The 14,726-nt window shown below is 34.3% G+C and overlaps 7 non-coding genes across 7 annotated transcripts; all 7 read left to right on the top strand.

The window, feature by feature from the left end:
- Nucleotides 1-1,092: 1,092 nt before the first annotated feature.
- Nucleotides 1,093-1,210, top strand: LOC145997527 (U5 spliceosomal RNA). The gene has a single exon (XR_014442930.1). It is a non-coding gene; the product is annotated as a U5 spliceosomal RNA (small nuclear RNA).
- Nucleotides 1,211-2,771: 1,561 nt separating this feature from the next.
- Nucleotides 2,772-2,889, top strand: LOC145997845 (U5 spliceosomal RNA). Its single transcript, XR_014443234.1, has one exon. It is a non-coding gene; the product is annotated as a U5 spliceosomal RNA (small nuclear RNA).
- Nucleotides 2,890-4,450: 1,561 nt separating this feature from the next.
- On the top strand, nucleotides 4,451-4,568 carry LOC145997526 (U5 spliceosomal RNA). Its single transcript, XR_014442929.1, has one exon. It is a non-coding gene; the product is annotated as a U5 spliceosomal RNA (small nuclear RNA).
- A 1,561-nt stretch (nucleotides 4,569-6,129) lies between these two features.
- Nucleotides 6,130-6,247, top strand: LOC145997843 (U5 spliceosomal RNA). The gene has a single exon (XR_014443232.1). It is a non-coding gene; the product is annotated as a U5 spliceosomal RNA (small nuclear RNA).
- Nucleotides 6,248-7,809: 1,562 nt separating this feature from the next.
- LOC145997841 (U5 spliceosomal RNA) lies at nucleotides 7,810-7,927 on the top strand. Its single transcript, XR_014443230.1, has one exon. It is a non-coding gene; the product is annotated as a U5 spliceosomal RNA (small nuclear RNA).
- Nucleotides 7,928-9,490: 1,563 nt separating this feature from the next.
- On the top strand, nucleotides 9,491-9,608 carry LOC145997811 (U5 spliceosomal RNA). The gene has a single exon (XR_014443201.1). It is a non-coding gene; the product is annotated as a U5 spliceosomal RNA (small nuclear RNA).
- Nucleotides 9,609-11,169: 1,561 nt separating this feature from the next.
- On the top strand, nucleotides 11,170-11,287 carry LOC145997840 (U5 spliceosomal RNA). Its single transcript, XR_014443229.1, has one exon. It is a non-coding gene; the product is annotated as a U5 spliceosomal RNA (small nuclear RNA).
- Nucleotides 11,288-14,726: the final 3,439 nt, after the last annotated feature.

The raw sequence follows: 14,726 nt of genomic DNA, 5'->3' as shown, positions 1-14,726 counted from the left end.
GAATACCGTGGGCCACGTTTAAAATTTATGGCTATGATTTATGCAGATGTTTAAGATTTAGATCCATTCACGATGATAATTAATCAGAAGTTACCACTTGGACTCAGTGGGGCCTGGAAACTTTGGATTAGTTGGAGCTTCTCGAACAGCGTACAGGCGAGATTTAAGACTAACATAAATGTGTATTTTAAGAAGTTAGTCAAGCGTTTGCTTGTAATATGAACACAATCAATCCTTGGATGTTCTACAAATACATTTTTTTCATTATTCTTAAAAAAATGTCATCTTGGCATTTTGTTTAAAAGTTTTATTTTTTTAAAAAAAATATATCCTTTTCGACAAATCAACATTAAAAGCATGTTAAAACAAACAAAAGAACACAAATTTGCCAACCCTCTATGGAAGTAATATTTTGAAAAAGAAGTCGTTAGCGTATGATAGGAAATTTTGGAACACAAAATTCCTTTTACTTATTTCTTTCTCTCTAATTTACAATTGTCGAAATGTAACTTGCTTTGATGCCGAGAATTATTACGTTAAGTAATTTCCACGGAAATATCTTGTTTTATATTCATGGCTATTGCCCAATCTATACTAAATTTCGAGATTCCATCACTACATATATACGTGCAAGAATCGCATGACATGAAAGTGACCCGTCACAACCGAAATAACTGCGGTAATTTTCTTTCTTGCTTCGGTTTGGTTTCTTTACGAAACATTATTAAGCATGCCTGTGGGAGAAACCCGAAAGTGTAATCGTCTTGTATATGAGAACAGGTACACTGAAAATTCTTCGTGAAATGGAATTTGTTGCCAAAGTACAAGTTCCCACTAGTTGGAATGGTGGCCGAGAGATGGCAGAATTTGCTGTCGGTTTATCATTTGTGTACGTTGGTCCTTGCACATGACGCAAATTAGAAATCGGCACGGATTTATATCCTTATACTCTCGTTTTAAGAAACGAAAATCACACAAAACGAGGTTTTATGTTTCAACAAGTAAAACAGCAATTTCCTACGGAACCTACACGTACACATGAGCAGTGAATAGAACTGCAACATAGGCTAGGAAAAATTGGTGGCCTGGAAACAACTCTGGTTTCCCTTCATACGCAAAAATCTTTCGCCTTTTACTAAAGATTTCCGTGGAGGGGAACAACAAACGAGTCTAATATTATTTTTTATAAAGGCTTGGTACAAACTGAGCCCGATTAGCAAACACAACGAAAACTGTAGGTGGAAATGTGTGCTCTTGCTCAGCTTGATAATCTCTCACCTTCTGTGATTTGCAGGCAGGAGGATCTGTATGGGCGCTTGCTGCTAATTTTCCAAATGCTCTTGTCATTTCACAACGAAGCCGAACATGGAAATGACTTCACAGGGAGGATTGTATGGAAATAGAGTTAGCATGATCAAAACAAAGTGTTTTAAACAATATTTTTTCTCCGTTTAAAACATATTTCTTTGGTTCTTTCAAATGTTTAAAAAACGTTTGAAACATGTTTCTTTTCAGATTTGTTTAAAACACATTTTGATACTTGACGTTTGATAGTTTGTGATTATTTGTGTGTTTTGTAACTACGCGTTTTCTTTAAATGAGTATCATTCTCTTTATTGTGCATTAGAATCTGCTCAGTGGTTCAAAATGTACATCAAATAACACACATATGGTGATGATTACCGTGGGCCACGTTTAAAATTCATGGCTATGATTTATGCAGATGTTTAAGATTTAGATCCATTCACGATGATAATTAATCAGAAGCTACCACTTGGACTCAGTGGGGCCTGGAAACTTTGGATTAGTTGGAGCTTCTCGAACAGCGTACAGGCGAGATTTAAGACTAATATAAATGTGTATTTTAAGAAGTTAGTCAAGCGTTTGCTTGTAATATGAACACAATCAATCCTTGGATGTTCTACAAATACATTATTTTTCATTATTCTTAAAAAAATGTCATCTTGGCATTTTGTTTAAAAGTTTTATTTTTTTAAAAAAAATTAAATCCTTTTCGACAAATCAACATTAAAAGCATGTTAAAACAAACAAAAGAACACAAATTTGCCAACCCTGTATGGAAGTAACATTGTGAAAAAGAAGTCGTTAGCGTATGAAAGGAAATTTTGGAACACAAAATTCCTTTTACTTATTTCTTTCTCTCTAATTTACAATTGTCGAAACGTAACTTGCTTTGATGCCGAGAATTATTACGTTAAGTAATTTCCACGGAACTATCTTGTTTTATATTCATGGCTATTGCCCAATCTATACTAAATTTCGAGATTCCATCACTACATATATACGTGCAAGAATCGCATGACATGAAAGTGACCCGTCACAACCGAAATAACTGCGGTAATTTTCTTTCTTGCTTCGGTTTGGTTTCTTTACGAAACATTATTAAGCATGCCTGTGGGAGAAACCCGAAAGTGTAATAGTCTTGTATATGAGAACAGGTAAACTAAAAAATCTTTGTGAAATGGAATTTGTTGCCAAAGTACAAGTTCCCACTAGTTGAAATGGTGGCCGAGAGATGGCAGAATTTGCTGTCGGTTTATCATTTGTGTACGTTGGTCCGTGCACATGACGCAAATTAGAAATCGGCACGGATTTATATCCTTATTCTCTCGTTTTAAGAAACGAAAATCACACAAAACGAGGTTTTATGTTTCAACAAGTAAAACAGCAATTTCCTACGGAACCTACACGTTCCCATGAGCAGTGAATAGAACTGCAACATAGGCTAGGAAAAATTGGTGGCCTGGAAACAACTCTGGTTTCCGTTCATACGCAAAAATCTTTCGCATTTTACTAAAGATTTACGTGGAGGGGAACAACAAACGAGTCTAATATTATTTTTTATAAAGGCTTGGTACAAACTGAGCCCGATTAGCAAACACAACGAAAACTGTAGGTGGAAATGTGTGCTCTTGCTCAGCTTGATAATCTCTCACCTTCTGAAATTTGCAGGCAGGAGGATCTGTATGGGCGCTTGCTGCTAATTTTCCAAATGCTCTTGTCATTTCACAACGAAGCCGAACATGGAAATGACTTCACAGGGAGGATTGTATGGAAATAGAGTTAGCATGATCAAAACAAAGTGTTTTAAACAATATGTTTTCTCCGTTTAAAACATATTTCTTTGTTTATTTCAAATGTTTAAACAAAGCGTTTGAAACATGTTTCTTTTCAGATTTGTTTAAAACAAATTTTGATACTTGACGTTTGATAGTTTGTGATTATTTGTGTGTTTTGTAACTACGCGTTTTCTTTAAATGAGTATCATTCTCTTTATTGTGCATTAGAATCTGCTCAGTGGTTCAAAATGTACATCAAATAACACACATATAGTGATGAATACCGTGGGCCACGTTTAAAATTCATGGCTATGATTTATGCAGATGTTTAAGATTTAGATCCATTCACGATGATAATTAATCAGAAGTTACCACTTGGACTCAGTGGGGCCTGGAAACTTTGGATTAGTTGGAGCTTCTCGAACAGCGTACAGGCGAGATTTAAGACTAACATAAATGTGTATTTTAAGAAGTTAGTCAAGCGTTTGCTTGTAATATGAACACAATCAATCCTTGGATGTTCTACAAATACATTTTTTTCATTATTCTTAAAAAAATGTCATCTTGGCATTTTGTTTAAAAGTTTTATTTTTTTAAAAAAAATATATCCTTTTCGACAAATCAACATTAAAAGCATGTTAAAACAAACAAAAGAACACAAATTTGCCAACCCTCTATGGAAGTAATATTTTGAAAAAGAAGTCGTTAGCGTATGATAGGAAATTTTGGAACACAAAATTCCTTTTACTTATTTCTTTCTCTCTAATTTACAATTGTCGAAATGTAACTTGCTTTGATGCCGAGAATTATTACGTTAAGTAATTTCCACGGAAATATCTTGTTTTATATTCATGGCTATTGCCCAATCTATACTAAATTTCGAGATTCCATCACTACATATATACGTGCAAGAATCGCATGACATGAAAGTGACCCGTCACAACCGAAATAACTGCGGTAATTTTCTTTCTTGCTTCGGTTTGGTTTCTTTACGAAACATTATTAAGCATGCCTGTGGGAGAAACCCGAAAGTGTAATCGTCTTGTATATGAGAACAGGTACACTGAAAATTCTTCGTGAAATGGAATTTGTTGCCAAAGTACAAGTTCCCACTAGTTGGAATGGTGGCCGAGAGATGGCAGAATTTGCTGTCGGTTTATCATTTGTGTACGTTGGTCCTTGCACATGACGCAAATTAGAAATCGGCACGGATTTATATCCTTATACTCTCGTTTTAAGAAACGAAAATCACACAAAACGAGGTTTTATGTTTCAACAAGTAAAACAGCAATTTCCTACGGAACCTACACGTACACATGAGCAGTGAATAGAACTGCAACATAGGCTAGGAAAAATTGGTGGCCTGGAAACAACTCTGGTTTCCCTTCATACGCAAAAATCTTTCGCCTTTTACTAAAGATTTCCGTGGAGGGGAACAACAAACGAGTCTAATATTATTTTTTATAAAGGCTTGGTACAAACTGAGCCCGATTAGCAAACACAACGAAAACTGTAGGTGGAAATGTGTGCTCTTGCTCAGCTTGATAATCTCTCACCTTCTGTGATTTGCAGGCAGGAGGATCTGTATGGGCGCTTGCTGCTAATTTTCCAAATGCTCTTGTCATTTCACAACGAAGCCGAACATGGAAATGACTTCACAGGGAGGATTGTATGGAAATAGAGTTAGCATGATCAAAACAATGTGTTTTAAACAATATTTTTTCTCCGTTTAAAACATATTTTTTTGGTTCTTTCAAATGTTTAAAAAACGTTTGAAACATGTTTCTTTTCAGATTTGTTTAAAACACATTTTGATACTTGACGTTTGATAGTTTGTGATTATTTGTGTGTTTTGTAACTACGCGTTTTCTTTAAATGAGTATCATTCTCTTTATTGTGCATTAGAATCTGCTCAGTGGTTCAAAATGTACATCAAATAACACACATATGGTGATGATTACCGTGGGCCACGTTTAAAATTCATGGCTATGATTTATGCAGATGTTTAAGATTTAGATCCATTCACGATGATAATTAATCAGAAGCTACCACTTGGACTCAGTGGGGCCTGGAAACTTTGGATTAGTTGGAGCTTCTCGAACAGCGTACAGGCGAGATTTAAGACTAATATAAATGTGTATTTTAAGAAGTTAGTCAAGCGTTTGCTTGTAATATGAACACAATCAATCCTTGGATGTTCAACAAATACATTATTTTTCATTATTCTTAAAAAAATGTCATCTTGGCATTTTGTTTAAAAGTTTTATTTTTTAAAAAAAAATTATATCCTTTTCGACAAATCAACATTAAAAGCATGTTAAAACAAACAAAAGAACACAAATTTGCCAACCCTGTATGGAAGTAACATTGTGAAAAAGAAGTCGTTAGCGTATGAAAGGAAATTTTGGAACACAAAATTCCTTTTACTTATTTCTTTCTCTCTAATTTACAATTGTCGAAACGTAACTTGCTTTGATGCCGAGAATTATTACGTTAAGTAATTTCCACGGAACTATCTTGTTTTATATTCATGGCTATTGCCCAATCTATACTAAATTTCGAGATTCCATCACTACATATATACGTGCAAGAATCGCATGACATGAAAGTGACCCGTCACAACCGAAATAACTGCGGTAATTTTCTTTCTTGCTTCGGTTTGGTTTCTTTACGAAACATTATTAAGCATGCCTGTGGGAGAAACCCGAAAGTGTAATAGTCTTGTATATGAGAACAGGTAAACTAAAAAATCTTTGTGAAATGGAATTTGTTGCCAAAGTACAAGTTCCCACTAGTTGAAATGGTGGCCGAGAGATGGCAGAATTTGCTGTCGGTTTATCATTTGTGTACCTTGGTCCGTGCACATGACGCAAATTAGAAATCGGCACGGATTTATATCCTTATTCTCTCGTTTTAAGAAACGAAAATCACACAAAACGAGGTTTTATGTTTCAACAAGTAAAACAGCAATTTCCTACGGAACCTACACGTTCCCATGAGCAGTGAATAGAACTGCAACATAGGCTAGGAAAAATTGGTGGCCTGGAAACAACTCTGGTTTCCGTTCATACGCAAAAATCTTTCGCATTTTACTAAAGATTTACGTGGAGGGGAACAACAAACGAGTCTAATATTATTTTTTATAAAGGCTTGGTACAAACTGAGCCCGATTAGCAAACACAACGAAAACTGTAGGTGGAAATGTGTGCTCTTGCTCAGCTTGATAATCTCTCACCTTCTGAAATTTGCAGGCAGGAGGATCTGTATGGGCGCTTGCTGCTAATTTTCCAAATGCTCTTGTCATTTCACAACGAAGCCGAACATGGAAATGACTTCACAGGGAGGATTGTATGGAAATAGAGTTAGCATGATCAAAACAAAGTGTTTTAAACAATATGTTTTCTCCGTTTAAAACATATTTCTTTGTTTATTTCAAATGTTTAAACAAAGCGTTTGAAACATGTTTCTTTTAAGATTTGTTTAAAACACATTTTGATACTTGACGTTTGATAGTTTGTGATTATTTGTGTGTTTTGTAACTACGCGTTTTCTTTAAATGAGTATCATTCTCTTTATTGTGCATTAGAATCTGCTCAGTGGTTCAAAATGTACATCAAATAACACACATATGGTGATGAATACCGTGGGCCACGTTTAAAATTCATGGCTATGATTTATGCAGATGTTTAAGATTTAGATCCATTCACGATGATAATTAATCAGAAGTTACCACTTGGACTCAGTGGGGCCTGGAAACTTTGGATTAGTTGGAGCTTCTCGAACAGCGTACAGGCGAGATTTAAGACTAACATAAATGTGTATTTTAAGAAGTTAGTCAAGCGTTTGCTTGTAATATGAACACAATCAATCCTTGGATGTTCTACAAATACATTATTTTTCATTATTCTTAAAAAAATGTCATCTTGGCATTTTGTTTAAAAGTTTTATTTTTTTAAAAAAAATATATCCTTTTCGACAAATCAACATTAAAAGCATGTTAAAACAAACAAAAGAACAAAAATTTGCCAACCCTCTATGGAAGTAATATTGTGAAAAAGAAGTCGTTAGCGTATGATAGGAAATTTTGGAACACAAAATTCCTTTTACTTATTTCTTTCTCTCTAATTTACAATTGTCGAAATGTAACTTGCTTTGATGCCGAGAATTATTACGTTAAGTAATTTCCACGGAAATATCTTGTTTTATATTCATGGCTATTGCCCAATCTATACTAAATTTCGAGATTCCATCACTACATATATACGTGCAAGAATCGCATGACATGAAAGTGACCCGTCACAACCGAAATAACTGCGGTAATTTTCTTTCTTGCTTCGGTTTGGTTTCTTTACGAAACATTATTAAGCATGCCTGTGGGAGAAACCCGAAAGTGTAATAGTCTTGTATATGAGAACAGGTAAACTGAAAATTCTTCGTGAAATGGAATTTGTTGCCAAAGTACAAGTTCCCACTAGTTGAAATGGTGGCCGAGAGATGGCAGAATTTGCTGTCGGTTTATCATTTGTGTACGTTGGTCCGTGCACATGACGCAAATTAGAAATCGGCACGGATTTATATCCTTATTCTCTTGTTTTAAGAAACGAAAATCACACAAAACGAGGTTTTATGTTTCAACAAGTAAAACAGCAATTTCCTACGGAACCTACACGTTCCCATGAGCAGTGAATAGAACTGCAACATAGGCTAGGAAAAATTGGTGGCCTGGAAACAACTCTGGTTTCCGTTCATAAGCAAAAATCTATCGCCTTTTACTAAAGATTTCCGTGGAGGGGAACAACAAACGAGTCTAATATTATTTTTTATAAAGGCTTGGTACAAACTGAGCCCGATTAGCAAACACAACGAAAACTGTAGGTGGAAATGTGTGCTCTTGCTCAGCTTGATAATCTCTCACCTTCTGAAATTTGCATGCAGGAGGATCTGTATGGGCGCTTGCTGCTAATTTTCCAAATGCTCTTGTCATTTCACAACGAAGCCGAACATGGAAATGACTTCACAGGGAGGATTGTATGGAAATAGAGTTAGCATGATCAAAACAAAGTGTTTTAAACAATATGTTTTCTCCGTTTAAAACATATTTCTTTGTTTATTTCAAATGTTTAAACAAAGCGTTTGAAACATGTTTCTTTTAAGATTTGTTTAAAACACATTTTGATACTTGACGTTTGATAGTTTGTGATTATTTGTGTGTTTTGTAACTACGCGTTTTCTTTAAATGAGTATCATTCTCTTTATTTTGCATTAGAATCTGCTCAGTGGTTCAAAATGTACATCAAATAACACACATATGGTGATGAATACCGTGGGCCACGTTTAAAATTCATGGCTATGATTTATGCAGATGTTTAAGATTTAGATCCATTCACGATGATAATTAATCAGAAGCTACCACTTGGACTCAGTGGGGCCTGGAAACTTTGGATTAGTTGGAGCTTCTCGAACAGCCTACAGGCGAGATTTAAGACTAACATAAATGTGTATTTTAAGAAGTTAGTCAAGCGTTTGCTTGTAATATGAACACAATCAATCCTTGGATGTTCTACAAATACATTATTTTTCATTATTCTTAAAAAAATGTCATCTTGGCATTTTGTTTAAAAATTTAATTTTTTTAAAAAAAATTATATCCTTTTCGACAAATCAACATTAAAAGCATGTTAAAACAAACAAAAGAGCACAAATTTGCCAACCCTGTATGGAAGTAACATTGTGAAAAAGAAGTCGTTAGCGTATGAAAGGAAATTTTGGAACACAAAATTCCTTTTACTTATTTCTTTCTCTCTAATTTACAATTGTCGAAACGTAACTTGCTTTGATGCCGAGAATTATTACGTTAAGTAATTTCCACGGAACTATCTTGTTTTATATTCATGGCTATTGCCCAATCTATAGTAAATTTCGAGATTCCATCACTACATATATACGTGCAAGAATCGCATGACATGAAAGTGACCCGTCACAACCGAAATAACTGCGGTAATTTTCTTTCTTGCTTCGGTTTGGTTTCTTTACGAAACATTATTAAGCATGCTTGTGGGAGAAACCCGAAAGTGTAATAGTCTTGTATATGAGAACAGGTAAACTGAAAATTCTTTGTGAAATGGAATTTGTTGCCAAAGTACAAGTTCCCACTAGTTGAAATGGTGGCCGAGAGATGGCAGAATTTGCTGTCGGTTTATCATTTGTGTACGTTGGTCCGTGCACATGACGCAAATTAGAAATCGGCACGGATTTATATCCTTATTCTCTCGTTTTAAGAAACGAAAATCACACAAAACGAGGTTTTATGTTTCAACAAGTAAAACAGCAATTTCCTACGGAACCTACACGTTCCCATGAGCAGTGAATTGAACTGCAACATAGGCTAGGAAAAATTGGTGGCCTGGAAACAACTCTGGTTTCCGTTCATAAGCAAAAATCTTTCGCCTTTTACTAAAGATTTCCGTGGAGGGGAATAACAAACGAGTCTAATATTATTTTTTATAAAGGCTTGGTACAAACTGAGCCCGATTAGCAAACACAACGAAAACTGTAGGTGGAAATGTGTGCTCTTGCTCAGCTTGATAATCTCTCACCTTCTGAAATTTGCATGCAGGAGGATCTGTATGGGCGCTTGCTGCTAATTTTCCAAATGCTCTTGTCATTTCACAACGAAGCCGAACATGGAAATGACTTCACAGGGAGGATTGTATGGAAATAGAGTTAGCATGATCAAAACAAAGTGTTTTAAACAATATGTTTTCTCCGTTTAAAACATATTTCTTTGTTTATTTCAAATGTTTAAACAAAGCGTTTGAAACATGTTTCTTTTAAGATTTGTTTAAAACACATTTTGATACTTGACGTTTGATAGTTTGTGATTATTTGTGTGTTTTGTAACTACGCGTTTTCTTTAAATGTGTATCATTCTCTTTATTGTGCATTAGAATCTGCTCAGTGGTTCAAAATGTACATCAAATAACACACATATGGTGATGAATACCGTGGGCCACGTTTAAAATTCATGGCTATGATTTATGCAGATGTTTAAGATTTTGATCCATTCACGATGATAATTAATCAGAAGTTACCACTTGGACTCAGTGGGGCCTGGAAACTTTGGATTAGTTGGAGCTTCTCGAACAGCGTACAGGCGAGATTTAAGACTAACATAAATGTGTATTTTAAGAAGTTAGTCAAGCGTTTGCTTGTAATATGAACACAATCAATCCTTGGATGTTCTACAAATACATTATTTTTCATTATTCTTAAAAAATGTCATCTTGGCATTTTGTTTAAAAGTTTTATTTTTTTAAAAAAAATATATCCTTTTCGACAAATCAACATTAAAAGCATGTTAAAACAAACAAAAGAACACAAATTTGCCAACCCTCTATGGAAGTAATATTGTGAAAAAGAAGTCGTTAGCGTATGATAGGAAATTTTGGAACACAAAATTCCTTTTACTTATTTCTTTCTCTCTAATTTACAATTGTCGAAATGTAACTTGCTTTGATGCCGAGAATTATTACGTTAAGTAATTTCCACGGAAATATCTTGTTTTATATTCATGGCTATTGCCCAATCTATACTAAATTTCGAGATTCCATCACTACATATATACGTGCAAGAATCGCATGACATGAAAGTGACCCGTCACAACCGAAATAACTGCGGTAATTTTCTTTCTTGCTTCGGTTTGGTTTCTTTACGAAACATTATTAAGCATGCCTGTGGGAGAAACCCGAAAGTGTAATAGTCTTGTATATGAGAACAGGTAAACTGAAAATTCTTCGTGAAATGGAATTTGTTGCCAAAGTACAAGTTCCCACTAGTTGAAATGGTGGCCGAGAGATGGCAGAATTTGCTGTCGGTTTATCATTTGTGTACGTTGGTCCCTGCACATGACGCAAATTAGAAATCGGCACGGATTTATATCCTTATTCTCTCGTTTTAAGAAACGAAAATCACACAAAACGAGGTTTTATGTTTCAACAAGTAAAACAGCAATTTCCTACGGAACCTACACGTTCCCATGAGCAGTGAATAGAACTGCAACATAGGCTAGGAAAAATTGGTGGCCTGGAAACAACTCTGGTTTCCGTTCATAAGCAAAAATCTATCGCCTTTTACTAAAGATTTCCGTGGAGGGGAACAACAAACGAGTCTAATATTATTTTTTATAAAGGCTTGGTACAAACTGAGCCCGATTAGCAAACACAACGAAAACTGTAGGTGGAAATGTGTGCTCTTGCTCAGCTTGATAATCTCTCACCTTCTGAAATTTGCATGCAGGAGGATCTGTATGGGCGCTTGCTGCTAATTTTCCAAATGCTCTTGTCATTTCACAACGAAGCCGAACATGGAAATGACTTCACAGGGAGGATTGTATGGAAATAGAGTTAGCATGATCAAAACAAAGTGTTTTAAACAATATGTTTTCTCCGTTTAAAACATATTTCTTTGTTTATTTCAAATGTTTAAACAAAGCGTTTGAAACATGTTTCTTTTAAGATTTGTTTAAAACACATTTTGATACTTGACGTTTGATAGTTTGTGATTATTTGTGTGTTTTGTAACTACGCGTTTTCTTTAAATGAGTATCATTCTCTTTATTTTGCATTAGAATCTGCTCAGTGGTTCAAAATGTACATCAAATAACACACATATGGTGATGAATACCGTGGGCCACGTTTAAAATTCATGGCTATGATTTATGCAGATGTTTAAGATTTAGATCCATTCACGATGATAATTAATCAGAAGCTACCACTTGGACTCAGTGGGGCCTGGAAACTTTGGATTAGTTGGAGCTTCTCGAACAGCGTACAGGCGAGATTTAAGACTAATATAAATGTGTATTTTAAGAAGTTAGTCAAGCGTTTGCTTGTAATATGAACACAATCAATCCTTGGATGTTCTACAAATACATTATTTTTCACTATTCTTAAAAAAATGTCATCTTGGCATTTTGTTTAAAAGTTTAATTTTTTTAAAAAAAATTATATCCTTTTCGACAAATCAACATTAAAAGCATGTTAAAACAAACAAAAGAACACAAATTTGCCAACCCTGTATGGAAGTAACATTGTGAAAAAGAAGTCGTTAGCGTATGAAAGGAAATTTTGGAACACAAAATTCCTTTTACTTATTTCTTTCTAACTAACTAACTAACTCTCTAGCCTTCTTAAACCCGAAGGTTCATGGCTGCAGCAACATAGGCCTTCCATCTGTCCCTATCTTGAGCAAGATCTATATACTCTTTCCCATCCCTACCGATTTCCTTTAGGTCCATCTCAACGTTGTCCCTCCATCTTCGTCTTGGCCTTCCTACAGGTCTCTTACCATCTGGTTTCCCAACAAGAATTCTGTAAACTCCTCTTTCCTCTCCCATTCGTGCCACATGGCCTGCCCACCTAAGTCTTCTTGATTTAATTATTCTAATAATATCTGGACACGAATACAAATTATGTAGTTCTAAATTATGTAACCTTCTCCACTCACCTGTCTCCTCATCCCTTTTAGGTCCAAAGATTTTCCTAAGGATCTTATTTTCAAATACTCTCAATTTATGTTCCTCTTTCAATGTAAGGGACCAAGTTTCACACCCATATAATACTACAGGCAAAATTACTGTTTTGTATATTTTAACTTTTAGTTTCTTAGATATTAAACGAGAAGACAAAAGTTTATGAAGTGAGAAGTAACATGCATTTCCTGAATTGAGCCTACTTTTTATTTCCTCTTTAATATAATTTTCATTTGTTAATATTACTCCTAAGTATTTGAATTTGGAAACTGGTTCAAACGAGTTGTTATCAATAATTAGATTTTGATTATTACCTAACACTTGGTTTCGGCCTGTAAGCATATATTTAGTTTTCTCTTTGTTAACTTCCAAACCTATCTCTTTAGCAGTTTTGAAAAATATTTTAGCATTATTCTTAATTGTATTCACATCATCCCCCAGTAAGTCTACATCATCTGCATATGCTAACAACTGAGTCACACCATTTAATTTTAGTCCTTCTTTAGTTTCTCTTACCTTCCTTACAGCATATTCTAAGGCAAAATTAAAGAGCAATGGAGATAATGCATCTCCTTGTTTTAACCCATCATGAATTGTAAATTTGTCAGACATATTATTACCCACACGAATTTTACTTTCTGTTTCACTGGTGCATATTTTTATCATACTAACAAGCTTCTTAGGTATTCCAAACTCTACTAATATATTATATAATTTATCTCTTTTGACCGAATCATATGCTTTTTTGAAATCAATGAATAGCTGATGGACATTTTGATTATATTCCCACTTTTTTTCAAGTGTCTGTCTGATGTGAAAAATTTGATCTGTAGTTGATCTGTTACGTTTAAATCCACATTGATAATCACCTATAATTTCATTAGCATATGGGGTTAGTCTTGTTAAAAGAATGTTAGACAATATTTTGTATGTTGTTGAGAGTAGAGAAATTCCACGGTAATTACTGCAGTTCATTTTATCACCTTTTTTAAACACAGGAACAATTATGGATTCTTTCCACTGTTGAGGGATTTCTTCTTTATTCCATATTAAGCAAATTAATTTATGAATTTGACATATTAATGAATTTCCACCATATTTAATTAACTCAGCTGGTATTAAATCAATGCCAGGTGCTTTGTTATTCTTTAGCCTTTTAATAGCATCTTTAACTTCAGTCAAGTTAGGTTCTGGAACTAAAGGTTCTGCTGTGTATACTTCATTTACTTCTGATTTATCTCCTACATGGACATTTAAAAGGTCATTAAAGTAGTTCTTCCATCTATTTAGAATATCGCTTGGGTCAGCTAGAAAATCACCGTCTTTATCTTTTATCAAGTTTACTTTAGGTTGCCACCCCTTTCTAAATTCATTTACACCTTTATATAAATCTCTGATATTTTTATTTTTGCTGTTTGTTTCAATTTCGTTAATTTTACTTTTCAAGTAATCTCTTTTTTTTACTTCTGAAGGTGCGGTTAACTTCTCGCTTTATTCTATTATAATTGTTTAGATTTGTATCATCAGAGTTATTTAACCACCTAAGTCTAGCCTGATTTCTTATTTCTATTAGATTATGACATTCATTATCAAACCATGGTTTACTTTTTCTTGGTTTATGGTATCCTATACTTTCTTTAGATGCTGATTCTATTGCATTACGTATGTGCTCCCAATTCTTATTTACGTCTGTTTCATTTATATTTTCATCATCATTTAAATCCTGCAAAACATCAAATCTATTTGACAGTTTAATTTGGTAATCTTTCTTAATTCTTTCATCAGCAAACTTTCCTGTATCAAATTTTATAACTTTTAGATTTTGTTGCTTATGATTTATCACTGAGAGTCTTTGTCTTAATTTAGCAATTACTAAATAATGGTCACTGGCACAGTCAGCACCTCTATGTGTACGAACGTCAATTATACTAGTATGCCTTCTCTTATCAATGAGAATATGATCTATCTGATTATGAGTTTTACCATCTGGAGAAGACCAGGTATATTTATGGATATTTTTATGTTTAAAAGTGGTACTTTTCACAATTAAATTCTTTGAGGTTGCAAAAGTAATCAATCTTATACCATTATCATTACTTAATTCATGAAGACTTTCT

The sequence above is a fragment of the Lepisma saccharinum genome, chromosome 13 (assembly GCF_977018435.1).
Source record: "Lepisma saccharinum chromosome 13, izLepSacc3.1, whole genome shotgun sequence".
Classification (NCBI taxonomy): Eukaryota; Metazoa; Arthropoda; class Insecta; order Zygentoma; family Lepismatidae; genus Lepisma; species Lepisma saccharinum.
This window is presented reverse-complemented; position numbering and strand designations above follow the sequence as displayed.